Raw genomic sequence first — 13,419 nt, forward strand, 5'->3', positions numbered from 1 at the left:
CCTTATAATATTAAGATAGAATACTATTTTCCAAATAAGTCAGAATACTATTTTCCAAATTTACTCAGTTAGTTGTCTACTGCTACCTAACAAAGGTCACAACTAAAAATCACAAAGATCTGCAGCATCTGCAAATTGCTTAGATGCCTCTAGCTCATGGGCTCTCACCAGGCTTCAGTCAAGGTGTCAACCAGGGCTGCGTATCTCAAGGCTCAACTGGGGTTGGACCATTTCCAAGCTCACTCTATGGCTCTGGGCAGGCCTCAGTTACCCCATGGCCATTGACTGGAAACATCAAATTCCTGCCACTTGGACCACTTTACAAGGCAGCCTACAACGTGGCTTTTCAAAATGAGCGAGTAAGAAAGAAAGCATGCCCCAGACCTAAGTCCCTGTCATCAGTCATGTTCCTGTCACTAGAAGTAATCAGTATATATAGCCAATTCAAGAAGAGGATCACTCAAGAACGGGAAGTGGGGCAACTGGAGGCCATCTTAGAGGCCACCTACCAGTTACTTGTGTGAGGTCTTTTCAGTACCATCCTTTCAGTTGGTCATGTTATCATTTGGGATACAAATGAATTCATTTGTTACTGTTTATACTCCAGTTGGGTTCTCTCTCCTCCCATCTTGGCTGATTTTAACTGTGCATGAATTTTTAGTGGGGTTTGTAGATTACCACAGTTCTGAGAGTTAAAACTGTACCAAAAAATTCACTCTGAGCCCTTCCTAGTGGCGCAGCAGGTTAAAGCACTGCACTAAGAAGCTTAAGCCACTTCCACATGAGTTCGATCCCCGCCTGCCCCAGAGGAGATCCACATAGCGCGGCAGACCTCTCCTGACCTGCCCGCTGGTCCCCTCAGCAGTGGACTTCGTCAATCTGCCTGTTCTGCTCCCCACTCTGTCTCTGGTGAATCCTCTCACCCTCCGCATCTCTGGCCTGTACCCCAGTTCTATGCGAATAAATAAATAAATCTTTAAAAAAAATTCACTCTGGGAAGTACCTATGCCTCTCATTCCTACTATCTCATTTCTACCCTTCCCTTCATCCCATCTTTCCCTCACCCTGAAGGTAAACAGTCTCTTCAGTGTCTGGTTACCGCTTCCTCTATTTTTTGTACAAATGAGCAGCTATGTCTATACTTTCTTACGTCTTGTTCTTCCTTACATGTAGGGTAGTATAGTCTTTTGTGCTTCATTTTTTTCAGTACATTGTATCCTGGAAATTATTCCAAATCATTCATTAGAAAGCTCTAGCATTCTTTTAACCAACTCTCTAGTACTCCATTGTGTGTGTCTGCAGCCACTTATTGAGCCACTTGCGTAAAGGAATCTTTTTTTACTATCCCTTCTAGACCTAGAAACACTCCTAAATATTTAAGGATAATTGTCAGTTAATAACCAGAAAAGAAGACTGCTTCCCCTAGGCTTCTTTACAAAGTACAAAATCAATGTTTTTAATTCTCATCGCCTGATAAGGCCCAAGTGGAACTAGAATCTCCACTTTTGCTGAATGCCTCATGAACTGAGACACCATTTTGAAAGCAATGAAGTTTTAACAGGTACCCACCTCCTCTGACTTACTAGCTCAACTCATGAGACTTTAAGGAAGTAAATTAACAGAACAATGAATCTTGAAGCAGAAAAGTTTTCATAGTAAGAAAATGTATAATCCTTGTAGTCAGAAAAATGCATGTCTTGTAAGGGATGACCTAATAAATTATGATTCATCAATACAGTATTATATTGCAACCAAAAATTTATACAAACTATACAGGTAGAAAAGTTTTTATACTAAGGATCAAAAGCATATGTTATGATTGCAATGATGCCCAAATTGAAAACATTAACTGTGTATTGCTGCATCGCAGTGGATCATGCTGGGAATGGCTACCTGTTGGTCACTACAGTCCCTATCCCTCAGGTATCCTGGTAGCGCCCTGTGGTTGAGTTCTGACTAACTCCCATGTGGCTTCTTTCCTTGTCTGCCGGTTGGATATCAACAGCAGGAAACCATGTGTTGGAGACAGTAGGCTCTGTCAGTCTCGAGTTCATGAGCACGAGACAGTCTTACCCCTGCCACTGCCAACTAGGCTTTAATAAGGAAGGAGCAAATAGCAACTATGATAAGTCACTGAGCGATCATGGTCTCTCTGATTCCAAATTTTCTTTAATGCCAATGTTTTACTACCTATTGATTTCTTAAAGCATAATATATCAGTTTAATCTGTAGGACAGACCGAAATAAGCAAGTGACTTACTGATGTCTCTTCCTCAGGTAATGCATCAAGCTGTTCAATGAAAGCCCACATTTGTTGTACAGCTGATTGTTTTAAGTGGAGTCCCAGAACGCTGCTGCACCGGGACTGGAAAACATATTTATGTTCCTTTAACTCTGAAAATACTATATTCACAGGGTCCACAGATGGCAAGAGCACAGTCATCTAGGAAGTCAGGAGTGTCAGAGATTTGGGGCTACAAAAGATGAACAGCAATACATCAAAACATCCGCCTTAATCCAATTGCTCAAGCGAAGATGTATGAGCAGAACATCTGCCTTGGACCTGTCAGAGATCGCCTGACCCAGCCCTCCAGACCTTGACAAGATGAAGCTGAGGGCCATATAGCATCAGCCTTAATGTTGCCATCTCTCGGAACAGCATTGTTTCTCGCTGCTGTCAGTGAGTGCCTGCACCTCTGTGCTGGCTGGCCAGTGCCTTGTTATACCTTCAGAAGCAAAAATGCGGACACGCCAAATGAGCAGCTAAAGTGCATTGTAAATATTTTTAATTGTCTATATATTAAAAAAAAACTCTTTCTGGATGGAAAAATCTGCCCATTTGGAGCTAGTCAATACTTCGGGTCAGCAAAAGCTCTAATGAGATTATGCCTTTGGCAAGTCAACCAATCCAGAGTCATCTCTCTAGTCCTTCCGTTCCAGGACCGTGATCCTCTGCCTTAACATTCGCAGGGCCAGGTGCCAGGCAACAGGGGACCACATCGGGGTCCAAAATCCATGGAAAGGACTCAAACTGACCAGTCCCATCATGTACCCTGGACCTGCCTTGCCTTTCCCTGGAAAACCCAACCGAGGCTGTGACCTAAGACTTCCTTCTCTCTTGTCTTCCTCCCTCCTGTCTTCCATCTCCTGAGCACCCTGACTTTCCCACGTGGCCCTGTGCCGCACACCGTGCTTGCTGTTCCTGGGCCTGAACCTCTCCTCTGTGATCCCTGGAGGCCAAGCCTGACCGATATTTCATAAAAGAATTATAAAACAGGGCCCTCCCTGGTGGCACAATGGGTTAGAGCACTTCACTATGAAGCGATCACAGCCACTGAAGCATGAGTTCAATCCCCGGCCAGGGCAGTGACCCGCATGGCATGGCAGACCTCTCCTGACCTGCCCACTGCTCCCCTCAGCAGTGTATCTCAGTCCATCTGCCTGTTCTGCTCCCCACTCTGTCTCTGGTGAATCTCACCCTCTGCACCTCTGGCCTGTACCCCAGTTCTGTATGCATAAATAAATAAATCTTTTTTTTAAAGATTTATTTATTTATGCATACAGAACTGGGGTACAGGCCAGAGGCTCAGGGGCGGCGAGAGGCTTCACCAGAGACAGAGTGGGGAGCAGAACAGGCAGATCGACGAAGTACACTGCTGAGGGGAGCAGCGGGCGGGTCAGGAGAGGTCTGCCAGCCATGTGGTCACCTCCGGGGCAGGCGGGGATCGAACTCATGCGGAAGTGGCTTTCGCTTCTTAGTGCTGTGCTTTAACCCGCGGCGCCACCAGGGAGGGCCCAATAAATACATCTTTTAAAAAAAGAATTATAAAACAAAGAACCTACACCCTTTAAAAAGCCACTCCCTCCAGAATGCCAGTCCTTATGGCTCCTCCTGCAAGTGCCTTCAGGAAGGAGACTGTCTCTTTTGTTAAAGACGCTCACCCTGCCTTCTCATTTGGGAGAAGGCAAAGAGCCTAGCAGATTCGCTCTACTTGTTTACTGAATTTGAAATAGATTCACAAACGCTCACTGCATTTCAACTGGAGAGGCTTTCACTCTACTAAACCATTGCTCGAAAGCAGCTGATGTGTTGGTAAACTAAATAAATCATTCATCTGTTTTAATTTAGGGACGTCTCTCTTGATTAAACTGACTTTATTGTTCAATTCTGCATTTCTAATAAATCAGAACTTTCTTAGCTGATTTCACTGGATTTCTTTCCTCCTGAGGTAACCAACTGTGCAAACAAGTCATTCAGTCTTATACTCTGTCATATATGAATATAACAAGAGCTCTCCTTTGTTGAATCTGTTATGCTTAGGTAACCTGTGAAGTGTTATTCAACTTTTCAATTCATACAGTCTTCAGAAAACTCTTGATATATATTCATTTCACAGAAGGAAAAACTCAAAATTCAAATAAGTACACTGACATCCTATGCCATAGGCTAAATAAAAGTATCAGGATCTGAACACAATTCCATCTGATTTCAAATCGCCAGGGAGAAAAATCCCAGTTGGGGAGCAGGGGATGTCCTTGCTCTGGGGTAGCTGGATCCCAAGAACAGTCCAGGGCCTGGAATTAACACGGAGCATGAAGTCTGATAGAGAAATGATTGAGGAGACTGACAAGGGACATAGGAAATAGTGAGTTAGGAGACTTCCGGTTGTGGCAACCTGAACCACCAATGTTCTAACCATTTGCTTCCCAACACCATAAAGTGAGGGTACAGCAGTACTCAAGTAGATGTCAACAAGAACGACTGCAGTCATGGGCCTCTCCTGGACGCTAGCAGCACCGAAGAGGGTCCATGGCACCTAACACTGTTCTGTTAGCTTTCCAGTGCTCAAAGGATCATGTCCTCTCCTAGTTCCAATACCTGTTTTTATACTGACCAGCTCAGTCTAATCATTAACCAAAGCCGTAATCTTTGTGAAGAACTTCTGAATACATAAGTCAGCAATCTCTGGCATCACTACTGTCTAGCCAGGTAAAATAAAAATCTATTGTCCAGTAAGAATTTATATCTCCAAAATGAACATCTAAAATCCTTATTAACGTTCATCTTGAAGGAGAGCAATGACATCCGTTTCAGTGTCTCATCCCCTAGCGCCTTTCTATCTGGGACGTATGGTTTGTCCTGCAATGTAACTGAACCTATGTTACAAAAAACCTGGGTTTCACCGTGTGGGCTGCTCGAACTGCCTTCATGAAACACCACAGTACAGGTCACTTAGATAACAGACATTTCTCATGGTTCTGGAGGCTTCAAAGTCCACAATCAGGCACCAACAGAACTGGTTCCTGATAGGAGTGCTCTCCCAGGCATGCAGACCAGCACCTTCTCACTGAGTGCCACGTGGAGAGAGAGCTGGGGTCTCCCTCTTCGTAATCCCATCAGGAAGGCGCCACCCATACTGAACCCCAATTACTTCCAAAAGTTACCGCTTCTTCGTACTGTCACATCGGAGATTAAGGCTTCCACATATTAATTTTGAGACACATTCAGTCCATTAAGACACTTGTGCCTTATTTGGTCTTTGCAGAGGCAAGAAAATCACACCCCTCACTATCCTTTTAGGATTAAGAACATAAGAAAAATTTATGTTCAAGGTGCTTTAATTCTAACAGGTTAGTTGAGACTGACATTATTTCTGAGAAATATTTTTTTATTCTATCTCACAGAAATCATCTAATTCAGGGAAGATTTCTCTTTCCCCCTTCTTGAGGTAATTATAACCAAGCAACCAAGCACTCAAATTAAAATGCCTAAGAATATGGATGATGGTCTAACTGAATGCCTGAGTTACACTGTGCTCATGATCCTGCTTTACAATGTGATAATTGGACAAGGCCGTTCTCACAAGCGAACACACAGAAATTCACGTAGGGTTATGGTTCCTTCTCTGGCTGCTTTCATAATACGAACCAAAGAATTTGTAATTCAGGCTGTGGAAGTCTTTTTTTGTTTGCTTGTTTGTCTGCATTTGGAGGTTTTTATGTTGTGCTTGTTTTAGGTTTGGGTGGACTGCATTTTACATCTCTTGGAAAATTGGGAAAGGAAAACTTTGCCTGCAACATCCAAACCGTGCAGATGCTTCCCACGGACCACAGCGACGGCCCTGCCAGTCTTGTCCTGAACACGGAGCCATCCAAAGGAAGGTTTCACAACGCGGGAAGGGGAATAAAAAAAGACTTTACCATCAAAGATCATGCTTAGTGAGATAAGCCAGAAAGAGAAAGAAAAATACCGGATGGTTTCACTCATAGCAGGAGTATAATGGACCAGGCGAGAAAATAACAAAAATAATGAATAACCATATACCAGAGACATTTTGCGGGGGTGGAGTGGGGAATGGGATCAAAAACGGGGGGGGGGGGAAATGCACGGGATTATGGTGATGGCACACAGGTGATTTGGTGATGAGAAACCCGTGGGGATTACAATCGAGATGGAAAAAAAAAAAGTACAAAATGATGTAAAAATAAACTTTTGTAATAAAAAAAAAAAGACTTTACCATCAACTGACATTTACTGGAAACACCCCACTTTGTCAACATTTCATTGTTCACAGTTGACCATTATGGTGTTTTATTCCTCTGTAACAGGGAATAAATAACTTTCTTTAATCTTTATTGGACTAGAAGCAGGTATAATATTTAAAATGTTTAACATCCTAGGCACTGAACAAACAGAAAATATGCAGACCTGAAGGCTGGCGCAGGTACTGGATGTTCCCTTTCACTAGAACTTGACTTCTTAGTTGTTAGATATGGGGGCGGTGGGAGAAGGCTTGCCCTGCCCTTGTGAAGCTGCTACTATACCCTTGACTGGAACTAGAAGCCAGCTGACTGCAATCAAACTGACCTTGCCGACTTCAGCACTGCTACACAACACAGAGAGCCTATTCCTCTGGTGGAGGTCATGGTCGTAGCAATTATATTTGCAGCAGCAGTGAAAGTAACAACAGCAGTAATTAAGCTGCTTAAGCAATTGAGCAATTAAGCAAGTGAGCAAGGCTTACATTTATCTCTAATACATTATCTCTAATCGTCAAAATAAACTTGTCATACACATATTACTGTCTCTGGTGCAATACTGGCCCTCCTTTGAGTAGAGGACATAAATCGAAGACAAATGCCATCCACCTGGAGGTTCCATGTCTGACATGTAATTAGATAACTTACAAATTCCATAATACTAAGAGCTGCAGTTTGCATGGAAATGGTTCTCTGCAAAGACTGGCCAAGTTTCAGCAGTAAAACTTTGGAATGGGAAAAGTGATACAATTATTTTGGAATCTTGGTTATCTTAAATTATTTTTCACTTAAAGATACTTGATTCATCCACTTGAAAGAGAGCCAAAGCTCCCCTTTTTCTTGCCTCTAGTAATTTTCACAAGACTGGTTAGATGATTGATAGATATAGTGATTAACATTCTTCTCATAAGTAACTCATGCTCATTTTTAAACTTCAGAAAACATGAAAAAATCTAGACTATGGAGGTCATCTACAATACCACTGTCCTGGCAAAACCACAGTTAAATTTCTGATACAAGATTTTCTTCCAATCTTTTTGCTATGTGTAACTATAGACGCACAAGTTGAGATCAGACACACACATAAGTAATTTTAAAATACACGTAATTTTAAATTAAACATTATAGCATGAGCAGTTTCTAATGGTCATTAAAATGTCTGAGAAATAGCAGTTAAGCTTTATTAATATTCCAACATATAGATATAGCATAATTTATTTAACTTGTTTAATTGCTCAATTGCTTAACAGCTGAATTGCTGCTGCTGTTACTTTTGCTGCCACTACAGTTATCACTGCTATAACCATGACCTTCCCCTCCGCTGGTGGGAATGGTCTCTGTGCATTGTCTAGCTGTTCTCTCAAGCCTTGGTCAGAAAATAAATGGTTTATATAAATAACAGGACCTGAATTAAGTGCAGAAGATTAAGAGGCCCAGGTTATTTCTTGGTCTCTGCAAGTTAATAGAATCCAGGGAGGGAGGGTGGGTAAGCAAATGCCATATTTAAAAGGCTTTATTTAAGAGGACCCATCCATTTCCGTATACATTTAGCCTTTGCTACTGATGTGTTATGCTGAAAGTATTTACCAGAATGGATAGAGTTGTCAACCTCTTTGTACAGGTCACAAACCAAAACCACAGAACAGAACTCGGGAAACACAAATGGCACCATCAAAAGCCAGCTCTTGTCTAAGAAAAGGAGATCGGAGCTGTTATTCCCCAAATTCATGACGTTTCCCAAGTAGGAAAATTTGAGCCAAAGTTATTGTACACTATTGCATTTGGGCTTTTCTGTATCCACTAAGTGATGGTCCACTGTCAACAGGAGGTGGGGGTGAAGGGGGTTCTGGCTCCAGAAAGCACAAACAGTAAGTTGTTGCAGCCCTGCACATAAAGAGGAGCCCACACTTCTGCAGATAGGTTATTTAAAAGCTTGCAGAGGACTGCATTTCTGTCCAGTGACTCTGACACAGAGGATTCTGACTTCAGAGAGATCAGTGGAGAAAAGGCAGAGATCAGGTCACGACTGGAGTGTTGAGGCACTCTCATGGAACAACATTTTCAAAGGCTAGCGAGACAAACAGCATGCTGAGGTGTGAAGCTGTCACTGGGGTGACTGTCCAGCCAGGGGCTCCATTTCTCAGTCCCTCTTGCATCTATGATGGACCTCGTGACTCATTCTAACCAGTGGAGCAAAAGCAGAAGTGGAGCATATGCCACTCTTGGATCAGTGGGACGGCTCGCCTGCACTTCACTTCCCTTGTGCGGTGACATGGAGGCTCATGTTGAAGGTAAGAGCACCACAAGATGGAAGGACTCTGCATCCTTGAAGGACTACTGTAAGGAGCGCTGTCCAAGACAAACGGCCAACCAGAACATCAACATGAAATTCGAAGTAGCCAAGAAATAAACATTTATTGTGTAAAGTCACTGGCCTATGAGGGCTGTTTGTTAAAATCGGCCTATCTTCACAGGAGCTCACTAAAAAATGCCCCTGCTTTGTGACATCCTGATTTGGGAGGGATGAACCATGGGGAAAGATAAGCATGGAGAGAACACTGGACAGGAGACAAGGAACAAGATGGTTCACATTTCGAATAAGCGTAGGACAGCCAGATCAGTTCCCAGGGAGATTTTGATAAGATTACTCCTGGGGAATAATGGAATTTTTGGTTTTATTTTTCAAGACTCTGCTTCAGCAAGAAGTAAATAAGAGTAGCTGCTACAGAAACTCATGACTCCAGATATGATGATGGAAGAGGGCCACCCAGAAACACTCCTAGAAGGGCTGACTTCATCATCATTGTGGCTGTATTCCTTCTCCAGTGGCTGGCAGATGCAGAAGGTAAGCATCTGCTCAAAGAAACAGACAACTGGACATGCACAATCACAGCAGAAGGAAACCATCAGGAATGGAGGCTGCCCAGGCTGGGCCAACAGATGCAGGGTTCTGTCTAGACAAGGATTGCTCTCTGTCCTCAGAGATGAAGAAGGTCATGCTGAGAATCCCCTCACAGGGATCTGGTCTGACTGACATGCAGGTCTATAAATGCACATGTCTGTCTCATCTTTTTGTACTGGAAAGGTATTGGTGTCACTGTACTAAGTTAATATTTTAGGTTATAAAAGTGACTTCTCATCTTTATAATTAAAATGGAAAACTCTGAATTGGAAGAAAAACAAAAGACTATTTATTCAGTACTACCAAAGTCACCTTTTGCAACTTCTGAGATGCTGTGCATTGTTAATTTGTTCTCATTTATAAATAAATCACATTGTACTTTAAAAAAGAGAAAAAGAGAGAGAATGCCACAAACGAAGGACGTAGGACAAGATGACAAAGCACAGAGGCTTAGAGTCAAAGAGTATCAAAGTTGAAGTTCCAGAAAATCGAGATGGTAGCGGGAAGTCTAAAATCAAATTTCTTTTTGATAGGATGTGGGCTCTTGATTTGCTCCTTGGTCTACGTGACCAAAGAAACAATTGTTACAAACATTTTTCTATCAACAGGCAATTTTCTTTGGTATTCAAATAATTTCTGTTCCCCGAATAATCTCCCTTTTTGATTGATAAAGTCTTCAATCTTGATTTTAGGTCACATTCTAATACAGAGTTCTTTTGAGATTTTGGTTCCTAGTTGAAAAATAAAGGCATAAAAATAGTTTGAGATCACATTTCATTACATAGATTTAAGATATTCATGGAAGCTTTTATGATCCTGCACAAGATCACGCAGGGTTGTCCAGCCTGCTATAGATTTTTTAAGGTTCTGAAAACATTCACAATGACATGAAGCTACCCCAATCTGTTTACTGATATCTGGAGTGTGAAATGCTCTTTGTGTTGGTCTCCAAGGATAAAGGAGAGCTGAACTGTTATAAAGTGTTAGCCCTTGCCTGTCGCAGTCCTAATCTGCTGAAATGGCTGTTTTATTCCCACATAGCTATGTCTCTACCTGCCTAGCCACATGCCTATGTGTGTACGTATCCATCAATTCATCTACCCATTTTAGCCCTGATAATGAGCTTCATCTCCATCCACGTATGCACGTACATATCCATCTGTCCGTTCATCAGCCCACCCATTCATCTATGAATGTCAGACCTAATGTGCTAGGTAGGGAACACACTAAATGCAAACCCAAGGCTAACTAGGACAGAGTCCCATGGGAGCCCCACCCACACCAATAGGTGCCATGGAATTCCAAACTGTTTTGTTATCCCCATATAATACTCACTGGCCTCTCAGTTCCTGGCAGTCTGTCTGCAGCGTTACATCCTCAATCCTTGGCTCAGAACCTGGCACTCCAATGTACATTTAATAGAACTAGGTTCCGGAATGCTTAAGAGTCATGATTTTCTTAGAATGCTTTCTGTATCAGGAGTGTCTGTCAGTATGAGTGTCTGAGTTGATTTCTTACTAGTGCTGAATAACAATCCTACAAACCTGCCATACCCCAGCCCTGACTGAGGTCCCTCCTACAGGATTTTGGATCCTGTTCTAGTGGATCCATCTATTACTTGGGGGCTTTCTCCAGAAGATGCAAAAGTCACTCTCCACTTGATTTAAGAGCAGTACCTACTCCAGCCACATGTCCCCCGGTCTTAGAAAGACACAAGATGAAACTCTCAAGATTCCCATATAAGCTCTAGTCAGCGAAGAGTTCACACCACTCAGCTGAACACTGCATTTCCCATTGTTTGGCAGTTATGCCTCAGGAAATAGCCACTAGCAATCTGCCTGTCTCAACGTGTCCCACTATTCGCACTGCTTCTCCCTCAACACTTGCTCACTGCAGAAGTTCAAGTAAGTTTTTCAACAGAGTCCCCTCACTCCCCTAGTCCCAAGATATGGCCACAAGTTACCTATGGAGAGACTTTGCAAATTATCTCTGCTACTTATCATAGCTAAGTTTGGCGATATGCAAATGAATACACCCAAGATGAGTGATCCATAGAACAGTCACTTGATGAAAGACTTAATGAAGGTGAAAGAGCACTATCTACCTAAAAATGAAAACTGTGCTAAAATTTATGTGTGAATAATCATAAATAAAAAGAATGGGGAGGAGTTGAGCATGGCTGTAAAACAGTAGCATCAGGGATTCTCATTGTTCTGTATGTTGACTACACCAATGTCAACATCTTGAATGTGAAACTGAATTCTAGTTTGTGCAAGGCATCACTTTTGTGGAAAGTGGGTACCTTCTGGATCATTTTTTTCCAACTGCATGCAAATGTACAATTATGTCTGAATGAAAGACAACATTTAACTTAAATAAACTAGGTAGTAAAAGAAGTAGGCATGTTTGCAATTTGCTCTTTAAAGTCTTCTGTATACCTATAGACAGGCAAATAAACCCTGGTTAAATAGCACTGAATTGATCTGCTGAGAAGGCAAAATCGGTTAAGATACAGGTTAGTCAGGTAATTCTCAGTGAAGGAAATGAAGTGCAAATAGGAGAAACACAGTTCAAAACCTTCAAGAACTCACAGGATATGAGCCATTCAACATCTGACAATCATATAAAGAACCCCCTCCCAGGACAAATTATTTAATCATTTCAGTTCCCATACTATGCAAGTCATGGTGAGAGCCACGGGTATAAAAAAACCCGTCTTTCCTTTCTACCACATTCCTTTTAGAAGTCTAGCACATAAAACAGTATAATGGATCTCTCATTCTCTGTTATAAACCACAGGAGATAAGCCATGATTAAAAATTGAGATGCGTGATGACCAGAAAAAGAGTGAGACTATGTCCCCAAAGTCAACGAAATGAATCCATAACATTAACTTAGAACTATTCTTGACAACTGCAACATAAACCAAATAATTAACGACCTGGCTGCTGATATGTAGCAGTCCTCTGGTAGTGATGCTACGTTAGTTCCTCACATGTACACTCACTAGGAAGTAATCACAATTCCTTTTTGTAGAGCCCTGAGCTATCATTAGCGATTAATGGTGCTGAAGACTGTATTCATTGTTTTTGAATATATGACTGATAAACGATTACCAACTTAAATTGAAGGCCTTATCTAGAACAAATTCTAATGTGGAGAAGTAACTCCCGCCCAATCAGAGGCCCAGAACTACTTTCAGGTTGCCAGTACTGTCTCCTACGAATTCTGACGGTGCAAGGGGGATAAAAGAAGTGGTAAAAGCCTCCAATTCCAACGACACTCAGGGCCCTGTTCTGGTAAGAATGAAGAATATTCTGGTACTTCCCTCATGCATAAATTAGCAAAGGTTTCCTAGAGAGAGCCACAGAGCTGGCACTGGAGGCACCCAATAAACTGGGAATGACCCAGGTCTTTAAGTCAATGTAACTAGAGTAGAGAGTATGTCAGAGAAGTCAAGTCACAGGGTAGGTCGGTACCAGAAGAGCCTGTGCTCACCCAACTGAAATCAGCCCGCAGCCAGGGAGGGGCCAGGCTGAGAAACATACTCAGCCCTACAGGACACAGCAGCACGGGACAGGCCCGTTTTCCTTGCCCTGCCTTCTAAGTCTTGACTTATCTTGTCTTTGGTACTATCTGTTTCATTGTACGTCACCCCAACTATTTTCTGCATAAAACACAAATGAAAGATTCAACACAGGTCAGTGACATAGTGGCTTTGTTTGCTGCTCTTTAACAGCCTCTGCCAGCCTTCCTTCATGATGTCTACCTAAAAGCAGAGTGCGGTGTGACATTGCGAGGTGCCATTTTACAATCACTGGTTAGAACATGGCTTTTCTGGGAATTATACCAATCTCAGCATAAGCCATCTGGCCCCAGCTGGAAATCATCTCTGAAGAGAGATGCCGTGCTTAGATTAACACCCCTTCACCTTGCTTCCCAAAGACATTCAGATTATGAGAACTGACCTGGACCAA

The 13,419-nt window shown here is 42.4% G+C and overlaps 1 pseudogene; it reads left to right on the forward strand.

The window, feature by feature from the left end:
* The window catches only part of LOC101629620, a 62,126-nt pseudogene that overhangs the window by 22,295 nt on the left and 26,412 nt on the right, over positions 1-13,419 (forward strand).

The sequence above is a fragment of the Condylura cristata genome, unplaced genomic scaffold (assembly GCF_000260355.1).
Source record: "Condylura cristata isolate star-nosed mole 26May11 unplaced genomic scaffold, ConCri1.0 scaffold00019, whole genome shotgun sequence".
Lineage (NCBI taxonomy): Eukaryota > Metazoa > Chordata > Mammalia > Eulipotyphla > Talpidae > Condylura > Condylura cristata.